The 27,475-nt window shown below is 42.5% G+C and overlaps 1 long non-coding RNA gene across 4 annotated transcripts in view; it reads right to left on the bottom strand.

The window, feature by feature from the left end:
- The window catches only part of LOC116448513, an 82,298-nt gene that overhangs the window by 24,029 nt on the left and 30,794 nt on the right, over positions 1–27,475 (bottom strand). Inside the window, exon 1 of one of the 4 annotated variants that reach the window (XR_004241983.1) lies at positions 16,889–17,100. The exons of the other annotated variants lie outside the window; for them this stretch is intronic. This is a non-coding gene — a long non-coding RNA (uncharacterized LOC116448513). Of the gene's footprint in view, positions 1–16,888; positions 17,101–27,475 lie in introns of those variants that run through there. 4 annotated transcript variants of the gene reach the window in all.

Below are 27,475 nucleotides of genomic sequence, written 5' to 3'. Positions count from 1 at the left end.
TCCAATTCACTTAAACACTGTGTTCATGTAAGACAGTGACGCCCCCCATCCAACCCCAGCTAGTGGTTACCTTCACCTCCACAGAACCAACACAAGGGTATGGGGCACCCACTCCTCACCCATGTTGGTGCTTATGCCATAGCTTAAACACTACAGTTTACAAGAAGCCATCCTGGCCCTGAGACGTGCTCAGGTGCATTGTGCTGATTTTGCTGCAGGGACAACAGCAGCCTGGTAATAGCAAATGGCTTTGGGAGCAGGGCCAGGAGGAGAAAGTAGGAGGGGGAGAAGGCTGGTAATGGCCTCTCTCCGTGAGGGTTTTCTGAATGAGTCTCTGGCATCCCTGTCTGGACAGGGCTCCGGTCCGTGTAGAGGCCACTGATCACATACAGACATGGGACACAGAATCACAGAATGTTCTGAGTCGGAAGGGACCCACAAGGATCATCGAGTCCAACTCTTACATGAATGGCCAGTGCATGGGAATGCTAAGCTCTGGGTTAGACCTTTAACTCAAGGGAGAGTGAGGTGCCATGGGGAAGCGTCCTTGAAACCCTGCTCCTGAGAGCTAAATGAGCCCAGACCCTTGCCCTGCTTCTCTGGGACAACTGGAAATAGAAGCCAATTAGATAACCATCTCACTCTCTGGAAAAAGAGAAATGCTCTGGCATTTCTCGTTTGCTCAGAGGAAGACAGTATGAATCAATGTGAGTTGGAGGCTCTCAAACAGGCTGGGGGGTGAGATGTCTTGCTCTGGAGGTGGGTTCAGATCCTCCTCCAAAGCAAACTCTCTGAATTGGTAGCTGGATGCAGGGCTCCCCACACTCAGCCAAGTTGCTCTCATTCTCCCACAGTCATTAATGTAGCCTGTGCCTGGTTTTGGTATCGTTTGGAAATGTCTGTAAGCATGAGCATGTCTCTGCAGAGCTTGGGCATCCTCTTTCTGGGCTTCTTACATTTGGCTCTGAGCCAGATTTGCAAGCAACTCTGCATCTGTGTTTCCAAGGCTTCATGCAGCCTGTGGGAATTTATCTCTGGTGAGTCCTGGATACTTGTGGAAATTGCTCAGGAGGTAAGCTGTATTTTTGAGAGGGTCATAAGGACTGTAAAGGGTATATTTAGCATCAGCTGGAGACAGGAAGACCTTTAGGGGCCTTGGTGGGGGTGGCACTTTTTGCATGCATCAAGGAAATGTGAACTCCTGCCAACCATAATAGCACCATTAAGTCCTGCAGTGCTTGCACATCCAGCGAGCATTTGCAAAAGTTAGAAAGAAGAGGTTTGAGGGGCAAGGGCAGGGTACTACAAGGGGCAAAGCCTCCACGGGGAATGAGGCCTCCTGGTCTCACCAGTAAATGCAATTCCTGGGAACTGAAGATGATCAGCACCTTGTCTCAGCACCCTCTGGGACTTACACCTGAGTACTAGCAGACACTCTCCTGCAGTGGTGACACACAGAGCTCGTTTTCCTGTGCAGCTGTACCTGGTGGCACACGTGACTGTCACTTGCTGTGTACGGGCCCATTTTCACACTTGACTCACAGTTAGTGCAGTGCCACAAGCCAACATTGCCTGTGGTTACACGAAAATTCAGTAGGACTGAGAATGTGTATAGCAGGGCAGAGAAATGGGCCACAAGAATTATTTCAAGCAGATGTTGGTGAAAGATGTTGGTAGTAACACTAAGTTATCAAAAGGAAACACACACATATATCTTTTCAGAATAAAAAACAAGCATCTGCACTTGAACAGGCTTTAGTGATTGCTAAATGGCTCCACCGTCAAGTGTAAAGCTTTATGAACAGAAGAGTTTGCATGAAGCAGTTGTTGTTTCCACCTGAAACTGGTGTATAAATAAAGCCATCATTCTTTACTGCCAATTCTCCTCTGCTCTGAGCCAGAGCAGCCTGCGGAGCTGCATGACAGCCCTCCCTGCAATTGTTCCTCGCAGGTGTAGCTTTTATATGTGTTTGCTAATGGTTGTCCAGGTCAACTCACACACTGAGCCCCATTTAATTCAACAAAGCAATGTGTTAAGAAAAGCAGGGAAGGCATCATTCAGAAAAGGGAACTTTGGCCTTGGACAGAAAAAGGAGAGCGTGGAGTTAATTTTCTGCTTTGAATTGCCCTGCAGAGGAGTTTAGCTTTTTCCAGTGAGTGTCAGAAGAGCCCAGGGACACAGGACACCATGGACAGAAGTTTTCTTGTGCAGTTGCCTTCTTTGCCTTCCCTACCACAGGCAGTAATCACAGCCCCATAGACTAAACTTCAACTGGATAAAAACAAAGCCTAAATTGTAAAACACTAAAACTAGTCTGAAATCCAAGCTTTTTCTCGCTCCCCTTTTCTGTTCCTTTTATACAACCACCATCATTTGCTTCTCCTGTATCTTTCTCCTTGCCAAGGTAGGTCACATGAGGTGCCTTCACCTTGAGAAGATCAATCTTGGGAGTTGTGACTCTCTGGTACCTCTTGCTGCAGCTACACACATCCTGCAGTGGAAAACCTCAGCTGCTACAGAAGTGCCAGGAAGCCCTATGAACCTCAGCAGCAAAACTGTCCTCTGCCAGGTGTAGAAGGAGGCAGCAAGCTCTGGGCAATTGTGTCCCTTCAAGGCACCATTGATGAAGGGGACATGAGAATAGGACCAAGGGACTAAGGCCCTTCTGGTGCTCCCTGGGTGCTTGCATGACTGGGAGAAGCCCAGGGAGGTGGTGAGAAGGGAGGAAAGACTGAGAAAGGCAATAAAGGGGCGAGATGGGGGCTGGAGTAACCCCAGGGAGAAGGAAATGGAGAAGCAGAAAGGATTAGCAAAGTGAAGATGTACTGACGGCAGTAGAAGCATGGTTATACTGTGCTGCATAATCGTAACACAGTGCTGTCACAGCTATGCTTCAAAAACCCCACAAGTTGGATCACAGAAAAACTAAAATGTACTGCTAAAAACAATAAGTTTGGCCTTTTTTCTTTTCACTTCTCATTGACAAAGGAGGACTTTGGTCATGTCTTCAGGCCTTTTTTCCAGAAATGAAGATTTAAGGAAACAATTCTCACCAAGCTGTGTGACTCAAAGAACTGGGGCACTGGGGAAAACATCAGCTATCACAAACCTTACCACTGAACAGCAAGCACTAACAAATGGGGGATTAGGTTTTCCCTGGACCTGCCCCTTTAAGTTCCTGGTAGCTTTGATGTAGCAGCAGAGAACTGACGTGGGAGGACAGATCACATATTCCCTCCTGGATACTTTCCTTTTGTAGTTGCATGTGATGCTGTCATTTAATCTTGACTAGAAATGGGAACTGATGGTTTCTCTTTTTGTGAGGAGCATGGATAGGTCCTATGCAGGCATTCGCAGCCATCCACAGATTTGCAGAGGCAGTGGGAAACTGGGTCCAGCCCCAGCTATCGTGGCTTCAGGAGACAGTTTCCAAACAGAGACATGCTGGGGCTCACTGCAGCCTAGGCACACATGCAGCAAAAAGTCAAGGCACAGATCCATATCCCACCTGTGAAACACCACAAGGTACAGTGTTGCCCCCCTGGAAAGCTTTGTTTAGCACTCAGAAACTCCTGACGAACAAAGTCTTCAAACTGTGTGGGCAGTTTCCAAACGGACAAAGAGCATATATCTTAGAGAAATGCAGGCTGTATCCAAAGCCAAAAAAATCCAGTTTCCCATTCAGACACCAAGTGAGAGTCAGCTCCAGCCTTTGGATTCACAAATGCAAACCCAGATCTCTGCATCCCTTTAGACAGTGTGAAAACTAATTTGGGCATTTAAAGATAATCCAGATAAAATCAAGCTCATTTTAATAGTTCATCCAATGAGACATTTGATGTATACGAAAGCTTATATCATCTTTTAAAATCACCTCTGGCTCACTTTTAAAGCCTGAAATCATCACACTCATAATAAATCTCTTCATGGAAGTTCAGTTTCTTGAAATTAAATTAGAATAGGAAGTGTCTGTATAGCCAGATACACAAAATAAAGCAGGCAGGCTGGCTTACAGTGATGCATGCTGTCTGTAAGGAAATACATCAGTGTCTCCCCATATAAAAAACACCTTTCTACAACTGTGGCATGCATTAAATGACACCTTTAATGCATTTTTTTTTTCTTCTCCAGTAAGAAAAAGTGATTTGCCTGGATATCTCACTTGCTTGAGCCAAAGCCCAGGGGGTATAGTGTCATCTGTGTCACTGTAAATATTTCTGTTAGATCTCTTTCTGAGGATTCTTCCTCCAAACTGACATAATCAAAAGCAACAAATACAACATGGCTTAAGTTCACTTCCTTGCTCACAAGTTTTCTGTCTCCTGGAACATGTCTTACAAGCATGGTGAGTATGAACTGGAAGATACCATCTTTTAATTCATAAAGAAATGCATGTATAGATTAGTCCTATGATAGATTATATCTTTCCATTAAAGTAAACCATTCACTTTTGCATTTTACCTTATACAATACAGTATATTTTCTGGGATTTGATAGATCACCCAAAGCCACAGATACTCACACCAACTCTCAAACAAGTCTTCATCATTCCTTGGAATTCTACTTTTTCCCAAGAAAAAAACCAAACCAGTAGATTTTGCCTACTATGTTCAACTATGTTTAAACTACTGATTACCCAAGAGGTTTACACAGTTAAGACTCCACTAGATATAAAGCAGCTCCTGATGACACCAGCTACCACTGTCTACAGTCATGCTGGCTCTGTTCACCTTTTTCACCCCATGAAGACAAAATAATCCCCTCCAAGAGACACTGCTACTCAGCTGGAAATATTTTCATCAGACACAGTTAGCAGAAATTTGGCAGAGGTCCTTGTTGGTACAGTCCCCTGTTCAGGAGCTCTCTTGGGCTTGTGTTGAGGCCCTTTGGGCTCCTGCATCACGCCTCCCCGTCACCGAGGGCTGCCTTCCCCTCTGCTCCAGCTCCACTGGGTGACACTGTTTATTCTCTGTCTTCTCTTGCCCTCTGCCAGAGCTCCACTGGGGGACAGTTTGTTCTCTGTCTTCTTCCACCTAGGCTTGTATCCAGCATCTGAGAACTCTCTGCTGACTGAGTTTCATCTGCACATCGACAGGGGATTTATGGCTGCTTCTGCATGGCTTACTGGCTGTACCAGCTCTGCTTTCCCACTCAGTGTCTTCTTCTGCTTGACCGTGGATGGCAAGAGAAGCCAGTCAGCAACCCCTTTCCCTTTTCAGCTGTTTCCCAGCAAAAGAAGCATTACACGTCACACTGCCAGACAACACACCAGCGATTCTCCCACATATTGCTTCTTTCTTTTTTCACGTCAAGAGCTAAAGAGGTGGGTGGCAGATTTCCAATGGAGGAGGGGGGAAATTATGCTGAGCACTGCTATTGCGACCTCTCTGTCTTTTACACTTGAGCGGGAAGGGGCCCTGCAGTGAGGCACTAAAACCAACAGCCTATCCACAAAGCCCCCAGCTAATTAGTCATTAAAAAATAAAATTAAAAAAAAAAAAGAAAAAGAATTGCAATCTGCCAAGAGGGGAGAGAGGGCTTTAAAAGGATATACCTTTATAGCCATAAATCGCTAAAGAAGAATAATTACAGGATGATGTACAAAGGGTCAATGCAATAAAAGGAGTGAAAGAGACACCTGAGTTTCCTTGAAGTCACCAGGGAGGCAGCTGTGCTCAGTGTGCTTGCTGCACATACATGTAACTGGATAATTGCTTGGTTAGGAACTGAAATAGCAGCATGTGGGCATCATCCAAAGGACCAAGTAGACACACAGAAAAAAAAAATCACCAGTCCAGCCCTGGGCAAAGTTTCGCTGCATGCAGAGTAGATCAACAATTTATTTCTGAAATTTACTCTTTGTAAAGCATAAATAAGCAGGGAGGATCAACGCGTACCCCAGCAATGTACATACCCTCTGACAGATACTGTGTTTGGCTCTATCTAATGAGAGCAGCCCCAGAAACAAGACTGCAGACCTGCAGGAGCTCTGTGCTCTCACGTTGCTTTTTTTAAACATGCAGCTTGATTAATCTGACGGTTAACTTAATTAAGTAAAGCTCACCACCTTATCAGGCTCTTCTAGGCTTTAACACCACACCAGGTACTCTGAGACCATTCATTAGGCCTTACAATGTGCCTCTCAGCTAGGTAAATATGTGCTAATTGCATTTCACAGAACGGTTCAGACAAAGGCAGAACAGTTAAACCCAAAATTTTGGACGACTGGCCTTAGAAGTTGTGTAGGGACCCAAGGGAAATTCTGGGTCAGGGGAATGAATTCCACAGCACCCGTGGGACCGTGGGGGTTGGACAAAGGAGGACAAGATGACCAGAAAGGAATTCTTACATGAAACACCTATTTGTGTGCTGCACCAAACTTTTGGTGCACTCCCAAGACTCTTGGGGCTGGGGCTGGCTGTCGAGGAAGCACATCCACCCGGCCCTGCAGCTGGGAGGCCCCAGGGAGCGAAGGGCCCTGGGATGCTGTGATAATAAGGATCTTTTGGATCGTTTCTGATCCAGTTTAAGGTCCTGCTTTCCTCTTATTAAAAAAAGGAGAGCTCACACCCATCAGCATGTGTCAGCTCCAGCAGGGCGGCCATGGTGCAAAGCCCCATGGAAACCCTATGCGCAAACACATCCCCTGTCACCTGCCTGCAATGAGGAAACCAAGTGACAACAGGCCTGTGCCTCTCTAGCACACCAATATGTTGGTGGCAGTGCAACATGGAGCCCAGGGCAGGGGTGCATGCGTGTGAACACTGGAGACTGAGGGGAACCACCTCTTGTTCTTGTGTGATGAAGAAGGGAGTTTGTACTGGTGTCCTGCAGTCACATATACTGCAGCAAAAGAAACCTAAAAGAACTGGACAAGGTCACCAAAAGAGAAAAACAAATCTGAAGGAGGGTTTTCAAGGCATCCTGCATTGAATCCATGCCCCAGTTACAGTCTTCCTGACTGTCTGCACATTTCTTACCTCCATTTTTCTTTCCCTACAAAAGACAAATACAATGTTTATTGTTACAAGGAGTGTAGTGCCATAATCAGGTTAAGAAAACAATTGACTGAATGCTGATGTATATTACTGAAAACTTAATTCTAAAAAGCTTCATTTGCTCATTGGGGACACTTGTCTTGTTTACAATGTCACTTCTGTTACAAGTGTTTTTAAGGACAGATACTTCTGGGAACGAGAGGAGCTTGACAGTCCTATGAATTTGGCATGCAAAATTGCCAGGCAGATTCAGCCTTTGTGCATTGGCCTTGTTTGAAGAAAGAAAGAGAAAGAAACAAGAAAAAGAGAAACACGGAGAGAGGAAGGAGGAGGGGTGGAAACATGTGGACCTAGAGCAGCATGAGGAGTTAGCAGCAGAGGTCAGAAGAGCTGTTTGTACATCACTAGTACACTGTCTCGGTTAGCATTACTCCAGTTCTGCATCTGTCTTGAAAATACTTTCCTTGGTGCTGCTTAATTACTGCAGTTGCTGAAGTTTCAGAGACAAATGCATCTCCCAATAACCCTATTTTCATCTTCTCCTCAGCATTTTCAAAAATGCACCACCTCCCACCCCAGCCAAACCAGTCATACTAACTTTTTTCCAGTTTACTTCAGAGCTTCCTCAGGAATTTTTATACCTATTTACATGAATCAAAGTGGTTGCTTTCAAAGCTGATTTTTCCCATATGCTGCTGCTTTGGAGGTAACCTCAGGAGCTGGTTAGGATTTTCCCTATCACATACTAGAACTGAATCCATGTTTTAAGGACACATTTCTCTCACCTTCATGTTCATATTTACCTAATTTTAAATAAGAAAACATTTCTTTTGAAAAAAAAATGAAATTTGTGTTAGCCCCAACCTCCCCAAATTTGTCCTAGAGGAACAGCTACATGCACTCTGCCACAGGAGGTCAGCAGCCAATAATTGTGGAAGCGATAGTTTCTCTTCACTGCTAACCTGGAGAGGTCTTGGGCACACATGGATTTGCAGCTTTAAGGAGGCTCTTCAATCTTAGCCATTTTTGAGGGACTTTAGATGATCTTCATTTCAATATCTCTGCCCTCAAATCATGTATGTTGAGCAGAGCTCTTCATGGTGTGCTGACCCTTTTTCTAAACCTGGAGCCTTTGGCATGTGAGGCGTCATTCAGCCAACATTCAACAACATAGCAGAGGTCAATGTGCCCTCTCTAAAACAAGAAGGACCCATTTTATTGGCAAATCACCAGCAGCAAGAGATTAAGTTAAGGCTGCAAATAATGAAAGCATGACAAAAGCATGTGTTTTCCCCCCTTGATCTCTTTACAGTGCTTCTTGGTATAAAGAACTATAACCTGCCTCCTTCCAGCATTATCCTTATTTACAGAAAAGCTAGAGTTCTCCCCTGAGTTTTGAGAGGCTGACTTTGCAGTAAAGAGCCACAGGGGTTGAGGAAAACCTCTCCTGGCTCACTGGGAAGGTCAGGAGGAGAAGTCTGCATAAACCCATGTGGCTCAGGGTGGTGTGCCAGCAAGCTGGAGTTGAGAACTACATGCTGAGGTAGTTCTGTAAACAATCCTGTAAAGCAAAACAGAACAGGAGCAGAGCTGGAGTCACTTTGTTGAAAGAAGTGTAAGTGGAAATATTTGCCAAGCAGTGCAGGACTGCCAAACCCACAAATTATTTGAGACTACCTCCCACTTCAGGGCTTGGAAAATGTGTTCTGTGTTAAGAGCTACACATGCTCCTAAGAGCCCATAGTTTAGCCTAAAAGTCAGTCTGATTAATTCATATGCAGTCTAGGTGGGAGCAACAGAATAGATATGGGGGAAAAAAAGAAACTAATTAAGGCAAAATACACTTGGGAGTTCTGTGGTGGTGGAGATACTGGGTGCTGTTAACAGCCAGTGGGATTGATGCTGGGGCACCTTTAGAAAAGTCAGCAGATAATAAGAAACAGCATTAAGAACAAATTGAGGTGGGTAAAATTTACTGCTGTCTCCACTGAGACTGTAAATGGAAAACTTGGAGGGAGCTGGTGAAAATACTAAAAGAGGCCAAACAAACAAATTCCACTAGAACCAGCAGAGTGGTTTTAAATCATATCCTTTAATAATCTACCATTCGCATTACCATAACATGTCATTGCATTATTCAGGTCTGCAAACAATTGTTGAATTCCCAACTTCTGCTGCTGGAAAAAATGATGACCTGGGGGAAGGAATTTTTGTAGTAAATACCTCAGCATGAATAATAAGATGAGGTTATTTAAGTGACAGCTCCTTGAAAAATTAGCCTAACTTCCTAATAACTGTACTACATAGCTTAAAGAAATCTAATTTTATCTCTGCCTCCCACACAGTAAATCTCCCTATCACATTCTTTCCTTGCTTCATTGCTATTTCTTTGCTTAATAATCACCTACTTAAAAGATCAGGGATAATATTAATAATGGGCAAATTAGATACACAGAAAAACAATATTTTCTGTGTTTTCAGAGATACCCAGCATGACTGTCATTAAATCAAAACCAAGGCTTGAGGAGGGAGCACAGAATCCTAGGCAGGCTGCAGTGGAACAGGGCAAGGACTCTGGCTAACTTAATGTTGAGCAGACAACATTAGTCAGCGTTGCAATGCTGAAATACTTAACAACGGGAGAGGCTCTCCCCTTCAGCATTTTCCTCCCATAAACTAATTAAGCTGTAATATTATGAGCACTTCTTTTGAGGCTAGGCTTTCCTCTTAGCATGACTCTTGGCAGGCTGGGCAAAGCTGGGTTATTGCTGTGATGAAAAAACTGGCACTACATTTTGCCTCGGTCTCCTTTATTATTTTTTTCAAAGTTCTATACAAAGCCACTCACATGCCCAATGGCTCAATCTCACTTCCAATTAAATCAATGATAAAACTCACATTGACTTAAATGGGAGCAGGTTTGCATCCCAAAGGCTAACAGTCAAGGCTTTTAACAGTCAGACTACTAATGGGGAAAGTAGAAAGTTAGAAAATGTCACCATCTTCTCTTTTCTCGGGAGCAGTAATTCAAAGTGAATAGAGTAGGCATGTTCAATTCGAAATTATTTTCAGGGAGAAGAAATACGTAGTGAATCTATTTATAATGCAGTGATTCAGCTCTTCTTATAATACGTGTGGATGGTTCTGTTGCAGAGAAGAAGGCAGCGCATAAGAATTATTGACTCTCCCTTTACATCGTTTGCAAGGACTTTCTTAGCCCTTACTATATTCAGCCCTTACTATATCACCTAGCCTGTGCACTGCTAATAAAAGGTTTTGGCCAATTAACTTGGTTATATTTGAATCCACTGCTGAAAAAAGAGCAAAAGACCTGGAGTGCCCCAGGTGCTTCCTCAGCACTGGCCTCTGCTATGGACAGAGACCATATGAGGCCATGAAAAAAGAGAATTCTGTTTTTCCTTTTACAACATTGGCAAAATTAATCAAAAGGAAGAGATTAGATTAACAATAGCAGCCTTAATGTTAATTTTTCTTGCGTGAACAAACCTACTTTTAGAGGAGGAGGGTTAATCCATAAGTAAAAAAGCCTTTGGAAACAGCCTGTCAGAGATGCCCAACATTTAAATTTCCCATGAACTTTTCAAAAGTAGATAATTCCACTCAACCTCCCCATCCTCAGTGTGACACAGAGGGCGCAGGCACCCACACAGAAGTGCAGCCCTCTGGGTGCAGTGGTTTAGGTGGTGATACCAATTTATCATCCTTTCTCCCCTCTCCCCTACCCCACAGTAGCAGAGGAAGAGGGATACAGGTTGCAGAGTGACTAAGCTGCAGTCCCCAGCACACAGGGGCTTCTGCTGGCAGGGAGTGACAAGAGAGGACATTGCCACCACCGACTGGGCCTTGAAATCTGCTCCCTTGCAGGTCAGTGTGCTGCAGTGAGTCAGTCCCTGATGGAGACTCAGCTCAATTCCAGCATGCATGCAGCTGGAGAGCTGCCATGGGAACCCTGCAGCTCCCTGCCTGGCACTGCCCCAGTACACACAAGGGTGGCCTTCTGCGGAGGATGACACCATGGAAAGGTTGGAACCTTCTGCCAGCTGGATTTGGTGTTTCTTTAGGATGCCCATGACAGCCACAGCTGTAACTGCACTGGAGTTGTAACTCCACTGTGTGTAGGAACAGGGAAGCCTGGCCTGCCCTGCCACAGTGTTGAAAGTATTTTCTCGCTAGTCTGGGTATTGTTTGCTCGTCAGCTGGTGGATGCGTTCCACCTGTAGTTATGTCTTTCATCTCAGTGCCTTTTCTACTCCTTGCTTTTCCCGTGCTAGCAGAGTAGAAGGAAATGTGTTTGCTTTTTGCAATATTTATTAAAAAATTCAAACAGAAAACGCTGAAATGTAGCATTGCCTCAGTAACCTGGTGTGATACACCCACGCCAGGGGAGAGATGTAAAGAGAACAGCTTTTGTGAACGACATTCAGGTTCAGCTTGCAGGTTTGCAACTCTTCTGAAAAACTGAAATGGCTCCTGCAGCAAAGACTGTGGGCAAAGTTTCATGTCCCATTACTTTAAAGGGAAGATGGCTCAGCAGAATTTGATGGAGTTGCTCTGGAGGAACACAAGGGAAACAAGTGTCTCTAACATTGGCTCCCAAACATTTGCACCTCTTCTCTCCTCAGCCCATGAGTACACCTGCACACACCCACACATGCTCCGTTTTTGTCTCATTTTCTGCACCACTCTCCATTCCAAACCTTTTTTCATTGTCATGGCTTCAAAATTCAAAATAGTTCCAGCCTCCTTCTGCAAATAAAGCAGAGATTGTGGCTTTGCATTTCTGTGTCAAGTGCTGAGGGCCAATGGCATTCCAAACATCCATAAAGCTGAACTAGTAGGTCAGTACAAGTATACACTGCAAAATCTCCTGGAAGAGGAGGCAGTGCAGTCCTGCAGGATGTGAGTCTGGATCTCCTCCTCTTTATCTCTCTCTCCCTCAGCCCCTGACTCTTTCTCCCTCCCTCCCAGCCCCCTTAGAGCAGAATGTCTGATGCTGGCAGCCTTTGCCCACTCACATGCTGCCCTAATGGGATACCCTAATCCCAGTCTGATTCCCTCCTGCTCCAGCTACACCACATAACCAACAGACCCCCTCTGGGTCCGTATAGCTCAGAGGTTTTCCCAGCACAGCGATGGTGAGGAAAATGTACCAATGGCATTGAATAGAAAATCCCACTGATCTCTCTTCTGCTGCTGGCTCCACCTCATCTTTGGAGACCAGAAACAATGGAGAAAAGCATCAGAAGTGCAATAGGGCCAGACTGGAACCTGTGCTTGAGGTGAGAGCACCCAGCAATTGGCACAGCCTGGTATCATGTGCATGGAGATCAGCAGTGCTGCCAGTGTCATTGTGTCAGCCAGGAGCAGGATGCAGGAGGGTTCAGGACAGGACTTGTACTGCCACAGAAGCCACTCTACCTTTAAAAAGGTAGACAACTTTGAAAAATGTCCCCTCACAGCTAACTGGCTGTGCAGGCCAGTGTGAAGAGGGAAAAAAACCCCTTCTCATTTTCCTGCTGCCACAGGCACCGATCACTCACCTCATCACTCCCACTGGGATTCTGTGTTGACCCTCTGTCGGATTTACGGGATTGCTCTGCCGGATCTTGCCTTGCTCCCTTCCTTTGCCCACAGGGAGGAGGCAGGTCCCCACAAGTGGCCTACCTTGCCCAGCCTGGCCCTAATCAAGGAGCATTGTGGGAACCCACATGATTGCCATTCCTCTTTGGTGAGGCTTAGTTTACAGGGACAATCTCTTTTCTGACTACTGCAAGTTCACTCAAGACTCTTAATGGATGTTTCCCCTGAATCATGACTACTGACAACTAAATTAATCTCCGCTGAATACATGCGATGCAGCCTACAGCCCACCTCAATCTCCATTAGCTGCATTGTTCTTGCAGCTGAGAGAAATAAGATTTATTTTAGTCAGTAAAGTGAACAAACACCACCTGTGATCTACTCAGGAAGCTGACCTGAGCTAGAAGGTGACATTTTTACTGTTCCTTTTTGACTATAACCACTAATGGTGCATGGATTATTATGTTTCCATCAAAGCTGCCTTTTTCAGTTGAAAATGGGGGTTTTGTCAATTAAATACTCAGTGAATCAAGGACATGTAGACTATACATATGATAATTCAATTTAAAAATACTGAAAGGAGCTTTAAAGAATGGCACTGTAAATGACAGATAAGATTTTTTTCTGTGGTTTGAGTGAATTGCCACCTTTGTTCTCATGCTGTATACAGTGATCACAGACTGATTTAGCCTGCAAATATAAACAGCTCCTTTGCTTTCCAGGAAACTCACTGGCTAAAGTAACTTATATAGTGCCACTGTTTTACAGATAAACAGGCTGAGTCAGTTCCTTATCCCATCAGTATGGAGCTCTGATAATCACTATGTTCCATGTTTTGAAAACAGATGGAGAAACTTTCAGTGAACTGCACGGGACTTTCAAAGTGTAAGTAGAGCTCAAATGAGGACAAGGGTGGCTCTTTATTACATCACTTTTCCACAGTAAATGCAACCCCTGGAAAGTTCAGAGCCCGTAAGAGCGCAGGCCTTTTCCATGTATGTTGCAAAGCAGGTTTCTGCCAGCAAAGTCAAATAGTATGTGTCAAGGAGACAATGCCTTCCCAGTTTGTCCTTCAAGATGTACTGTGCTGTATTTCCTGCACATGGATGACAGTTAAAGATACAGTCACGAATTATGTACTAGAGCTTGCATTCTGCTATGTCCTCTGTCCTGGGACTGTCTGAGGATGTCTGAGCCTTAATAGAGCTTAATGACTTTAGTGCTCATTAAATCAGAGAGGGCTGAGCGTATTCAGAGAAGGGGGAGGAGGAGAACAGGAAGCAAAGAAGAGATGAAATCATAAAAGGTTCAGGCAGGGATAGGATAGCATAAACCTTTAGGTTTTATGTCCCACACTCGGTCTCCTTCTCTCTCGCTGCCTGAGAACACTAGATGAAATCAGAGCCCATGGGGAGAACTGGGATGATTGCGTCGACTTGTGCTGATCTGTGCAAGAAGTCAGACCAGATGGGAATCACATGCAGTGATTCAGAACCCAAAGGATGGATAAACCTCATGAGAGAGAAAAGGAGAAATTATGGATAAACCTCATGGGAGAGGAGAGGAGAGGAGAGGAGAGGAGAGGAGAGGAGAGGAGAGGAGAGGAGAGGAGAGGAGAGGAGAGGAGAGGAGAGGAGAGGAGAGGAGAGGAGAGGAGAGGAGAGGAGAGGAGAGGAGAGGAGAGGAGAGGAGAGAGGCTTTTAAAAGGGATACTTTAGGTCTGTTCAGGACTGAGCTTTGCTTCATTATTTGAAGCAAATCTTGTGAAGCTGATCAATTATAGACAGTAAGACTAATGCTGTAGTGATTATTACTGTCAAAGGCACCTAACTCCTTCAGATTCCCTGGAAAATCCCTGTACTGCTGCACGTTGCACTGATGGAACTGAGTACAGGCTCTGACTAGTACAGGAAGAAATAGTTCCCACCATTTTCATGCTTCATCCATGGTTTCAATAGCAGATTTGGCAACATCTAAAAGCTTCCTTAGCCCTATACCTATTATCAGTTACGTTATGTTACAGTGCTGCATTTTAATTGCTGGGTTTTCTGAGACAGAGGGAGCTGAATCTAAATATATCTCAAGCGCCAGCAGTGATATTTAGCACAGCTACTGTAATTAAGCATTCAGCCACTGCCAACAAAAAAAACTTCTCACTTGAGAAAATAGGTTCTCTGAAAAACACCTGAATGTTTGACAAAATTTCTTTTTCTGTTATTTTAAGATCATTAGGAGACCTCAGCTTTCTTGATTGGTGGGGCGTCCATCTAAACTGCCAAGAAATTACCCGTTTTCGATCACAGCTCTTTTCTGAATGCAGACACTGACAGCTCTAACAAAGATGCTCAGCTAGGAAGCTTTTTCTCCAGTAAGAGAAATGAAATATTGCTGAGTTAAAACCACTAATTACAGTTTATAATAACAATACTTCCTGGGGGAAAAAAATTAAACTATACTTAACTGCTGGGGTTTTTTCTTTAAACTAGGGGTTTGGCTACAGTCTGATGGCTAGCTACTTGCAAAACTCTACTGAACTGGTACAGTCTAGCCAATAGATTCCAGAGCAAAAAACTACACCTCTCCCACAGCATAGGCATATTTTTCTGTCAAACCATTTGCTTTGTAATTCAAGTGCAAAACTTAATGCATGCAATAGGAAGAAAAGTATTTGAATAAAGATCACAGAAAAAACCCTGAAGTACATCCTTCATTTTGAGTATTTTAGGAAGCTCTTGGAATTTTTGCAAGCCCATATGGGATATTTTAGAAAGGGAAAAATCACTAGGTAAAATGCTTAGGCTATAGTAAACTTTGCAATTGCAGAAATTTACACTCAGAGCTCTGTTCTTCTATCCAAGTGCATGAGTTCCTGTTTTCTCCTGAAGTGTTGAAACCTCCAAGGCCTTCCACAGGGATGGGGAAATTTTTCTCACTCCCTTTCCCCTCAGAAGACATCCGAACATGATTTGTATTCGAGAATACTGAGAGATGGAGCTCCTCTATCAAAATTTTTCAGATTATCAGGTTTTATCCTTCAGGACTGAAAGACGCATTGGAGGAGGAGACATGCACACACAGAGATGCAACAACTGGGCTTTTCAACCCAGTGGGAATAAATGGGGTAATAGATGGCATTGGATTACTGGTCTCTCATGGGTTATTTTGCTAATTCATTCTGCTGACTTGCAGCAAAGCTCAGGAGATCAAACAGAAGAGTATAAATGGCATTGAAAAGTCAGCCAGTGACCCAGGAGGCCACTTTGTTAATGAAAGCACCCTCTTTCATTTAAATGATAACTGCACAAACTGTGCAGGAAACATCGAGCCTGATCAGAGAAGTGAAGGTGAGAATATTTATTTACATTTCTTAAAGTACCTTTTTATTTTTCCCCTGGGAAATAGTAATCACAAATAGACTACAAAAATAGAGTATTTGTCTGGTAAGGCAATCTTCAAAAACTCTGTCTTGTGATGACCCAAGGTTTAGCTCCTGTTAATCCCTTGATCAGAACTTTGTTTTGTGTGTGTTGCCACGGAAATCAATCAATAGAGAATGGGGCAAAATCTGTTGAGATCAAAGATGGTCTGGAAACATATTCTAAATTATTCAGCTCTTACACCAAAATCTAAACATGTCTATTGACAGATGACGAGACATGTCTCTGTAGCTTCCTAAAAGATGTCAAAATGGAAGGACTGGAACATGAATATTTTTAATCACCCTTATTATGTTATTTTAACAACTCAAAAATATAAGTCCATAATCCTCTTCTGAGTATTTCAGTATTTCAGCATATTTTTAATCCATATATTTAAAACATTATATCCCAGTGTATCCCATATAAGGCAGCATTTAAAAGGAACATTTCAGTTGAGTACACCTTATTGGATGGGACAAAAAGGCATGCAATATTTTGAACAAGTGGGAAAGTTAATCCAAAACAAAGAAATTGTGTTGCAGCTCCTACCCAAGATGAGGCACACCCTGAAGTCAGCTGCTGAAAGAAGTGAAAAATTTGTCCCAGGGAGAAACAAAAAATTCAGTGCTAATCATAGGCATTCTCTCTGCTTAAAACATTGAGGATACTTATTCTAGTTCTATTTCTATGGATAGCTCATACCTACAACTGCTGAAGTACAGATACAAAACAGCTGAGTTTCAAAAGGACAGATCATGAGATAATTGCAAACTGCTTTGTGTTTAATTCAGCGATCCTAGTCAAATTTGCAGAAAAAAAAATAAAACTAGCAGTGCCAGTGGCATTGCAAGTACAGTGACTTTTACTACCTGATTCAGAACTTTGAATCTTCATTCAAGAGCAGGCAGAAATCTGACATCTTCTCTGGATCTAGGAAAAAGCTTCAAAGGCTAATGCCAACGGTCACATTCCTGAGTCTGCTTCTTTAGACGTTCATTGAAGTCCCATGCCTGTACCCGTCTCTCACTTTGTCTTTACATCTCTTTCACGTTGGTTTCTTCTATTTATCTCAGAGCCTGTTGAAAAGATGTGCCCCTCTGGCTGCAACACAAGACACGAGGGTTCAGAAAAGCTCCCATGTCCTGTGTTGTAGCCGGAGGTCTCACAATAGTTTAGAGCAAACCCTCTGGTGTGCAGGTTCCTTTCGCAGGCAAAGCTCTTTCCCTGCACTTTTGAATTCAACCTATGTGTCAATCTGCGGAAGAGAAGTGAAGAATGGAAATCAGGTGCACAGATAACACTGTGTGCTATTGGTACTGTCAACACAGCAAATGGAAAAAGCACCCGAGTAGCTGCCGACCTGGGGCAGAAAAGCCAAGTTCTGACCTGGAATCTAAAGCTGCCATTCAGCTGACCTCAGCAAAGACACGCCAGCTCGCAGCAGCTGGAATCAGCCCTACTGACTTTCCAGCATGATCCCCAGATCCTGATGCCTGAAAGCATTTCTTTGGCAACTTTGCCAGCACCTGTTCTTTCAACAGTAGATAAAGCTAAGCAAATACTTAGCAGCTAATCATGTAAAAACAAATGCTGCCTTTTCTTTCTTGTTTGAAAATTGTCCTTACATGGATCACAACTTTTCCAAATTTGTTCTGCAGAATTATTTATGAATGCCTTCGAAATTAATAATTCCAGGTCTGCCGATCACTCATGAGGAGTTGTGAACATTTGCAAATCATACTGCATTTCTTAATTATATAAGCCATGTAAAACTTTTTCCTGATGAAGTTAGTTGTCTAATTAACTAACTGGCACTGTGGATATGCAGCTCAAGAAATCACTTTTGGTGAACATCCAAACTTATGAATTTAAAAGGGGCATTTTTGAGAGCAGTTTCTGCTAATAAAGCTCTGTATCAAATATCCACAGAAAACAACCCCTTGAAATGGTTCAAAGAGTTAAACTGAAATTCACTTGTGAATCCAAGAGGATATTCACAGGACAGCATGTTTTTTTACTGTATGCTCAACTCAAGTCATAAATTAATGCTAACGAAAATATTCAGAGCTGTCGTTGAATTTCTTATGAGCACAGTATTTACTTCTATGCGTTCTTTTCCCTGTGGACTTACATTTCCTTCCCAACTGAAATGGTTTGAGAAGCAGAGCTGGAAAATCCCTTCATGTGTTTATATATATATATGTGTCAAGTCAGTACAATATATTGCTATGCATTATAATAAAGATCAGCACTTTGAAGCCAGGTACACAAGACAAGATTATTGCTATCTCTGTTCAAAAAAACCTTTGGTAGATTTATTGTTTTTTTGCCCCTGACTCCCCACATATTACTTTTATACTGCTGCTACTTCGTTTGGTACTTTTGCTTCTCCAAACACACTCAAAGAAGCAGGCAAGGAAATGAAGTGTACTTAGCTGCTATTTTCGTGAGGATGACCGACTGAATGCCTGTTCAGGCACTCTGTTGATAAGTACTCACATTAACAGAATTTAGCAAATTACATAAGCTGTTTTCTCTAAAATGTCAGACTTCTGTTCAAAAGATTTTAATTTTTTTAAGCTTTCCTATCTACTTCAAATAAAAGTCACAGCCTGTTCATTTCCAGATTTATCTCGCTTGGAATAAAGTACAGTTCAACTGGTCAGACCTCAGATTAGGCAAAGGACAAAGCTATGAATTAAAAGGTCTTTCCCTATGAGGGCATCAAAAGGAATGCCATCATTATTTTTGACAGTAATGTGGCTCTTAAGGTTGCCTAATGATGAGTGCAACAACAGCTTTTAGCTATTAGTCTGCCACTTGAAGAATCCCCAAATATTTTTATGCGTGTATTCTAAGATTTTTGATACGAGTTACATAGTTTATCTAGAAATTAGTTATTTCCAGCCACCTGCCTTTCATGTCTCAGCTGCATAGTAAAAAAAATACCCAACCACTTTTATATTCAGTGTGAAAAAAAAATCATGCTAACCAAGCTCCATCTGTCTTACCAATTCCCTAAACTGTGCCTATATAGGCACTAAAAGGAAATCAAAACACAGAGTACTAGAAACTTGGGACCCGGAATTAATCTGCTTTTTACAGAAAAATTATGTTCAGATAAAACTAAATGATTCACTCCATCCATTTCTACAGCAAGGAAATTCAAGGTTAGAGCTGAAATTACATCCTTAAATATTTGCTGATGCCCTGTGGAAAAGGCATGAAAATAATTTGAGTTAGACAAGATTCTGCTTAATTATTCTGCACTTGCGCCTTTTGTGTCTCCTTGTTTTTGTTCACTGGAGGCATTTCTGAGAGAAGTTAGTCTGAGCCCCCAAGGCTCTGTGGAAGGGTGTCGTTGTCTGCTCTGTGAGACACCTCAGATAGTAAGCAGGATGTATTAGCACAGCAACCTGCTGTATACAGAGCATCCTTTTACCTGTTTTATACCACCAACAAGGATAAGTTGATTTATGGATAAATGGGAAACCTGCTCATTACTCAGGATTCATTTCCCTACTCTGACAGTGCCATCATCTTTCACTCCACGGCTATAAACTTTGAGTCATGATGAATCCTGGTGGAATGGAGGCAGAGATTTGCAAATCACCTCTTGCCTAGTGTTTCACTCCCCTCATCCCCAGTGTGAGTGGAAGTTGGAAGCTGCAGTGAATGATCATTGAAGTCTGGCGTCTCAGCTAAGCAGGCCTATGTAGTCCTCACAGTGAGTCATTCAAGAACAATCACTGGCAGATATCATTAGCCAGACAGTCATTACTTCTGCCGTTTGCATAAGGAGCAAGAACACAATGCGTTCCTATGACCTCAGAGGTGCCCAAGGGGTTCTTTCTCCGGGATGAGAAGATGCCATTCCAGACCTGGTCATCAAATCAAACCTCTAAACTAGAGGTCTGAGAGGAATTCTGACTTCCACCACCAAGCCCACACATAAAATTCAGTGGTGTGGCTGGACCCAAAATGAGAAGAGAATTATTTTCCAGTTTCAGAAACACATTACAGGAATACTGAAGCCACAGAATATGAATTTGAACTCAAGCCAGGGTGATTTTTCCTCATCTTCAAGCCATTAAACGTAAACTAGCACTTTCCTTTGGATCTGGATACTGTCTTCTCTGCCCATTACTATCATTAGTTAAGGGAGAAATTTCTTGCCACTGTGGGAATCAATTTTTTTTCCCAGCTTGCATGCTTTGTAACAATTTTTGAGTTTGTGACAAATACCCTTTAGTTCTAATTAAATTTCACATCTCTTCCACACCAGTTCACCCCTTTTTTTGGAGAGCACAGTTTTGCTGGGTGGGCCACACCAAAAATTTCAGTCATTTTACAGAAAAATAGATGTGAGTTCCAATTTACCTAACCACTGTGAATTAATTTGCTGTTTAAAGTGACACTGTACTAATTACATATCCGAACATTAATGTAGCTGCAGGCTGTAATCATTTCCCTTTGAATGAACAGTACACGCTTCCAGCAAAGTCCTCAAGAACTGTTTTGGAATTCAAGAAAGCAATAATCAATTGTATTATGCTGCTACTTCAATATAAAGAAAAGAACTGGCTAACTTTGTTTTTAAGTTGATCAATCTCTATTTATTAGTAGTAAAACGGTTTTGACAAACTCTGTCCTTGCATGGACACAAACCGTTGTGATACTCAATAGAGCCACATCACCTCAGGCAGAATTTGGCCCTCAGTGACTTTAAGTGCTCCATGAGCCTCATCTTCTTCTGATCTGTATCCACAGGGGGTTTTCCCTCACTCCAGACTCCAAAGTCTATAACCACATAGCTTGGGACAAGGCCTCTGTGGGTCATGTAGCAGTTCTGCTTTGACATGGTCATACAGAAGCATTTATCAGTGATGACTGTTAAACTTTAACTAGCATAATTTGAGAGAGCAAAAGAAAGGAATTTACTTTTGAGCATGGAAAGCTTTATATGATATTTTCTGAATTAAACACCTCGATTTAAAATAATCTTGTAAATTGAAAATCTATATCTGATGCAGCTGAAGAGGGACTTCTAAACCTAACTGTCTTAAATATAGATTTTAAATCAATGTGAGTAGTTTTGGAGCATTACCATCCAAGGATTTTGTGCCAGTGCTGTTAAAGTATTATTAATTCATGCTCTTATCTTTTTCATTTCATAAAGTGTACCAGGGGTTTTTTTCTCTAAGTCTATTAATGTAGGAACTATAATCCATCTTTTTCTATTTCGCCTTGGTATTGTCCCCCCAGATCAAAGTTAGATTATAACACAGAGTGAATTTCATAAATTATTTCAAATTATTTTATAGAAAAAAAAGGAGAAAAAAATGCAGGTTAAAGTCAGAAACACATCATGTATCGCACAATTTACCAAGAAGCAGCCAAGGCTGCTTGAGATAATCTGCTAAAACTCAGCAATAAAAAGTTTGTTTAACTTCTAAAGATGGCAGATGTCATAAAAAAAAGAGGCTGATGCAAAAATAAAGCCTCCAGAGTCTGGCAGTTCTGTTTGGATGTCAATAAAAGATAATGTAACCTGTCAAATTTGCAAGCATGTTGTACCCAACCGTCGTATTCTGCCTTCACCACTCAAGCATTACCTTCCAAGAAACATCCGCATCTGCCTGATTATCCTGAAGCAATTCTGATGAAGAGAGCAGGTTGCAAATTAAAAGTGTCTTCCTCTTACTAGTTTTCTCTATCTCCCCCCTCCCCACTTTTTAATCCTTCAGTTTTTACAGTTCAGCTAATTTTTTTCTTGAAAGGTTAAGGAGTTAGCAATTATTTCAATGGCTCTTGCAGCTTTAGGCTAAGTGTCTCATCTGGCCTTTATTTTAAGGAGCGTCACTTCGTTCTTCATACTCAATGTCTCTCACTGATCATTGAGATTACTCCAGAGTTGTGTAACTTGGAGCGACTGTGCCTGTTCCTAGCAGAACATACAAACCACGGTGTGGAGATGGCCCGCAGATGCCATGGATGAGTTGTCATGCTTCACACTCCATTGAGCTGGGGTTGCACCACCAGACAAAATTCTAAAGGCTAGTTCTTGTTTTATGCTGATTTAGACATATTCTCTCTTGGGAAATATTCTTTTATCTCCATATCCACCAGGAATTCTCCAAACATTTTAATTTGTCTTCTAATAGTCAGCATTCACTTTCTTTTACCATCAGTTCATACATTGTGACTTTGCAAAGTTTTGGAGGTTGCTTAACTTTTTCCATTATATATGTTCAGTTGTGGAAGGAGGCCCAAAAAAGCACACAATCTCAACAAATTGAACATTTATTTTGAGGCTTCTGCTGCCAGTCCTCATCACTGAACTGAGAAAGCTTATATCATATCCCCATCATATCACCTCATGTTGTTATGCTTGATAGATTCAATCACCCTGGCCACTGTGTTTCTGGAGAATCTGTCCAAATTCTGCATCAATCTCCAAAGAAAAGCTCTGTTGCTTGTTTTCCAGCTGTACAGCAAGCATGCATAAAATGTATGAATCAACAAAGATCACAGCTATTTCAGGAGCTCAGAAGGATGGAGCACTGGGTCAAGGTGAAAATGTTTGTGCCATGATTCTCTGGCATCAGTTCTTAGCAACAAGCCCCTGTGTAAACATTCCTTCCTTAGGCAGAGCTAGTTTATGACATGAGGGGGCTGCAGTTCATTATCTAGAAGCTTGGGTAGAACAGACAAAACCCATCTCCACAGACAAAACCGAGTCAGGCATTAATTCCTAAAATGTGTTTTTCCTAAATCAAGGAAAAGAGAGTGGAATCTGGCCCAGCACTTCCACTCAGCACAGAAAAAAACCCACTTTCACCACAGCACTGGCATCAGTTTGGGAGAAAGGCCATCGGCACAAGCTCCGTCCTGTCAGGCAGTGTTGGCCTCTCACCGCCTGCACGACCATGCTCTCCTTGCTGGATAGCCACTGGCACGTGCCTGCACATCCTGCAGCAGGGATGCTGCGGCTTGCACAGCTCGGGCTCCTTTGCCTCCCTGTTCCTGCGCGGAAGGATGCACAAGGAGACTGTCATTGTTATTATGACAGGCCATAATTTTTTCCCACTTTTTATTCAGCTGGGAGTTGAGCTGTCCTTTTCTCATAGAAATGTGCTTGCGTAACAGCATTCGTGTCCTGCTGGTGTGCACTTAACACCATCTTTTCACTGCTTTTTGGGTACCAATTTACAAAGCAGAGTTAGGCAGTTATTAAACCGACCTAATTAATTAAATGAAACAGCACTAAGGGCCGGCATGTGGCTATACACATGGACTGATATACAAGTTTCATCTAGCGGTACCCTTCACAGATACAGTGATCCTCAGACCAGTGTCTGCACGGCTGGAGACAATGCCACTGAATGTTGCTTCCTGAAGAACTGAGCAGCTATTGCAGGTATTTTATATCTGGGAGCCCTGCCACCCCCTAGCTTATCTACAGTTACATGGAAAGTGTGGGCCAGAATTAACAGTGAAAATAAGATTTTAAAGGTGGAACTGAACAGGCATCTGCTGATGTATGTAAAAATCCTTGGCAGGTTTAGAGCTGGTGTCCAGAGGGCACCAGAAAATAGGGTTGGACACAGCGTGACTGGTGTGTCACACTGACACAGAAACGAGACTGCCAGATAGCGTCAGGCACGTGCAGCACTTGCCATGTAGCTCGTCCCGGCCAGCCTATGGAAAGCCTGTAGCTTCAGCTTTGCAGAAACTGATTTCTATATTTACTGCTAAGCTGCTGTCTGTGTTGTCTGTGGTATGTAACTGAAATATGCCAAAGAATGAAGCTGATGATGGATTTAGAGATGCTCTAAATTTGCCAGTCTGTAGGTGGTTTTGTCCACTGTTACTTCCTTCCAGTACTAAGAAATGACTATTGCTTCCAGAATTAAACACTCTATGTGAAAAAAAAAATTCCCACAGCACAACTGACAGAAATTGAAAATGAAATAATAATAATGTACAGTCCATTTGCTGTCTAATGTATGTGTGGGATTGAATAGTACTTTGCAATAAATTCCCTTCTTGCTGAATTACTCTGACTTCAAACTGAATTAAAGTACTTAGTTGTCACTACATCATTGAATTTTGATAGCTGGATGCATTCCAAAAGTTGGGGCTGCAGTTTCTTTTCTTGCAGAAATTCACAAATAAGGGGAAAAGAGAAAATTTATTTAAAAAAAGAAAAAAGGAAAAAGAAAAAAAAACTTATTCCATTTTCTAAGCTCTGCTTCATTCACCAGTCTGGAAAGTACAATAGGATGTGAAGCATGTGGGGGAAACACCCCATCCCAGTGTGGGCCTGCTGTGGATGTGTTCCCAGTCTCTTTCCCTGCAGTGGTACAGCTACAGCTCTGCCTGAAGCTGTGTGTTTAGCTATGCACCAATCCATATACTCAAAAACAACATCCCCACTGGTACTTTTGCAAAACCATGTGGATACCAGGTACTACACTCAGTGCAACAGGGCACCATTAGCTGGTGTCCCTCTGTCTTCCATTAGTACCAGCTATGCTGAATTGTGTGGGAACGCACCAAATTATGAAGCATAAAAAATTATATTAAATTATTGCACTACACAAATGTTGTACCTAGAATCCTACCTCCAGGGCACTTGTTAGCACTAGCTTAGTTGCTGCTTAGACAACTTAGGCTGTAGCTGTGACTGTACTGAGTCATGCATACAGGCACAGCCATTTACTAAAGCATCCACACTACAGTATTTGCTTTTTAATGAGTCCCACTGTACCATGTTGGTGAAGGAGCAAAGTCAGTAAGAAACTGTACTTGCCATGTCTAGTGCCTATCTGCACAGCACAGACCTCCTGCTCTTGTTGCATTTGCTTGGTAGTGAAGGTGGTAGGAAGATAGAGCCTGATGTAACCAGCTGCCAGGGAACCATCCTGCTGTGTTCTCTGCGTCTTCAATTACTCTTTAATTCAGGGAAAATTTTGTGCAGAGTCCTTCTGACTCTGAACAAGCATATGTATGTCCATTCCAGTTCTTCAGAACATGAAAGAACATAAAAGACTATGTTACCACACTATCCACAGATGACCTTCTGCTACCCAGCCCCCACGGAGAACAAATGCTTTCACTTAAGGAAGGAATAACATTCAAGGCATTTTTTGAAGTTCAGACTATTGAAGTACATTTTTTGAGCACTTCATATACTTCAATGACTATTCTTGTAGCTAACTGCAAAAGAAAAAGGACAGAAGCACAAAAATAGTAAGTAACTAGTCTGAGGTCACACAAAACGCGGCTACAGTGCCTGGCAAGGGTAGGATCAAAGCTTAAATATTCTCAAAACTAAACATGTCTGCTGTACAGGGGTGAGCCTGAAAGCACACTAGCTGGTCCAGCTGAGGAATACCCTCCAGAGCATGTGGCCTCGCAAGAGCAGCACATCAGTGCACAGCTTTCACAGCCAGCTCACACACATCATCCACTGCCTGTCTCCAAGGCAGCCGCCTCAAGGATGCAAGGAGGAGGCAAAGCACATCACCCTTGCACCTACTCTGGAGATAACCCCTTCAAAAAGTTCTGCATATATCCAAGACACTGGACTTGAATACTAGTTAAGGCTTTCCCCGCTTCTCCAGGGGGAAAGGTGCTTTAGGAAAACTGCAAGTTTTGGGCAACTTCAGGGGCATCATGTTCAACACTGGAAATTAAATTAAGAGACAACAGAGCAGAAGGCTCCCAAAGATAGCTGCGGGAGTGAAAAGGAGAAGAAGGAAACAGAAAACAAAAGAATCAAGCATCTATATACTCCTTACAGGAATCATTTGGTAGTATAGCCTTTGGTTGCTCCAGATACGATTAGCACTTCTGCAATATTGTTCATAAAAAGCAGCACACAAAAAGTACTTTGGCTGGACTTTGTATTTAATTAAAATGTCATAGATTGATCAGTAAAATGCATTTACACAGAGTGCATGTGCCATCTGGGTAAAGTGTCTCTAAGTAAACCTAGATTAGAGTTTGTGGTCTGATTTTAATTCAAGTGAATTGTCTATAAATTGATTTAAATACAGTTAACAGTGACCAGAGCATGCTAAGGATGCTTAGTCCAATGTGGGCTTAACTTCAGAGTAGAGGCTGTCCAGTGACAGCAAACACAGTTGAGCTGAATGCCAATGGACAGCAGAGAAGTTTTGGGTGGGACACAACATAAACTTGGAGCTCTAAATAGTTTCTAAAGTCATGCACATTGGAGGATGTCAGTGATGTCTTGAGCCATCTCTTGGAGAGCTGTTCTTTCAATCAGAAGCAGGTAAAGCAGGTCCCTAGTGCACCTTTTACAAAGAATTTTGTGAAAAACATGAGAGGACAGAGCTGGAGAAGGTTTAAAGGTATGCACATATGATAGACAGTGAGAGTCACTAGTAGTTTTCAGTGAGATGTTTGCAGCAGTCTGGACTCTCTGTGTGTGGGAAGCAGCACAAGAGGACCAGTGCATGTTGTGCTGTGTATGGTACAGGAGGGGAATGTGGTGCTGAGAGCTGATTTTTGTGATGGAGCTGGTGGTGAGCTACACTAGCTACATTTTTGCCAGCACTCCAGTGCTGAAATCCACCAAGCTCCAACCTCCTGTAAGCTTCAGCAAAAGAATATGTGCTTAAATTGTCTTTGAGGATTTGTGTATCAAACGGTATTAGTGCTGCTGTCATCTGTCAATCCACCCAGAGAATTCTTCATCTCCAACTTGGGAAATACTGATTAACAGAGGTGGGAGAAGGTGGAGGTCTGGGAAATTTGTAAAGGAATATATTTGTATATGCAACAAAAAAGTAAAAATAAAGGGATAGCATTCAGTAAATGAACTTTCTGAGATTCTTAAGGAGAAATATTTCTCCTTAAGAGGACACAGACAGGTAAAATTAGCTCCTGTAGATGTTTTAGTATTCAGACAGACAGATTGCCTTTATAGTCCTGCATAAAAGAATGCAGGTAAAGGAGAAATTAGCTATCAAATCAAAACCTTTTCTGGTGTTCAGATGTTCAGAAAGTCTTTCCTCCTGTAAATACTGTTTTTGTAGCTCAAATCTAGGTCAAAAAAAAAAAAAAAAAAGAAAAGCAATCTCCATCACTCCAAATTATGCTCATTTACAAAGCATATACAGAGAACATGCTCTACAACAAATCTCTGTGTCTTGTTTTAAGAAAGGAGGCATCAAAATCCATAGTAACAGCATTTATAAGAGAAAGATCAATATGGCATCCAATATTTCAAAGGCAGAAAATGATTCTATTAAATTTCTAGTGGTAGAAAATGCACTAACAAAATATCTAAAACCCATGGTGGGTTTTAGCCTCTCACACTGTGCCACTGGATAAATCACAGGGAAACTATCACAAAATTCTTTGTAGAAGATGCACTAGGGACCTGCTTTACCTGCTTCTGATTGAAACAATAGCTCTCCAAG

This window comes from Corvus moneduloides, chromosome 1, assembly GCF_009650955.1.
Source record: "Corvus moneduloides isolate bCorMon1 chromosome 1, bCorMon1.pri, whole genome shotgun sequence".
In the NCBI taxonomy this organism is placed as follows: Eukaryota; Metazoa; Chordata; class Aves; order Passeriformes; family Corvidae; genus Corvus; species Corvus moneduloides.
The sequence above is the reverse complement of the archived record's forward strand: the minus strand, read 5'-3'. Positions and strand labels throughout refer to the sequence as shown.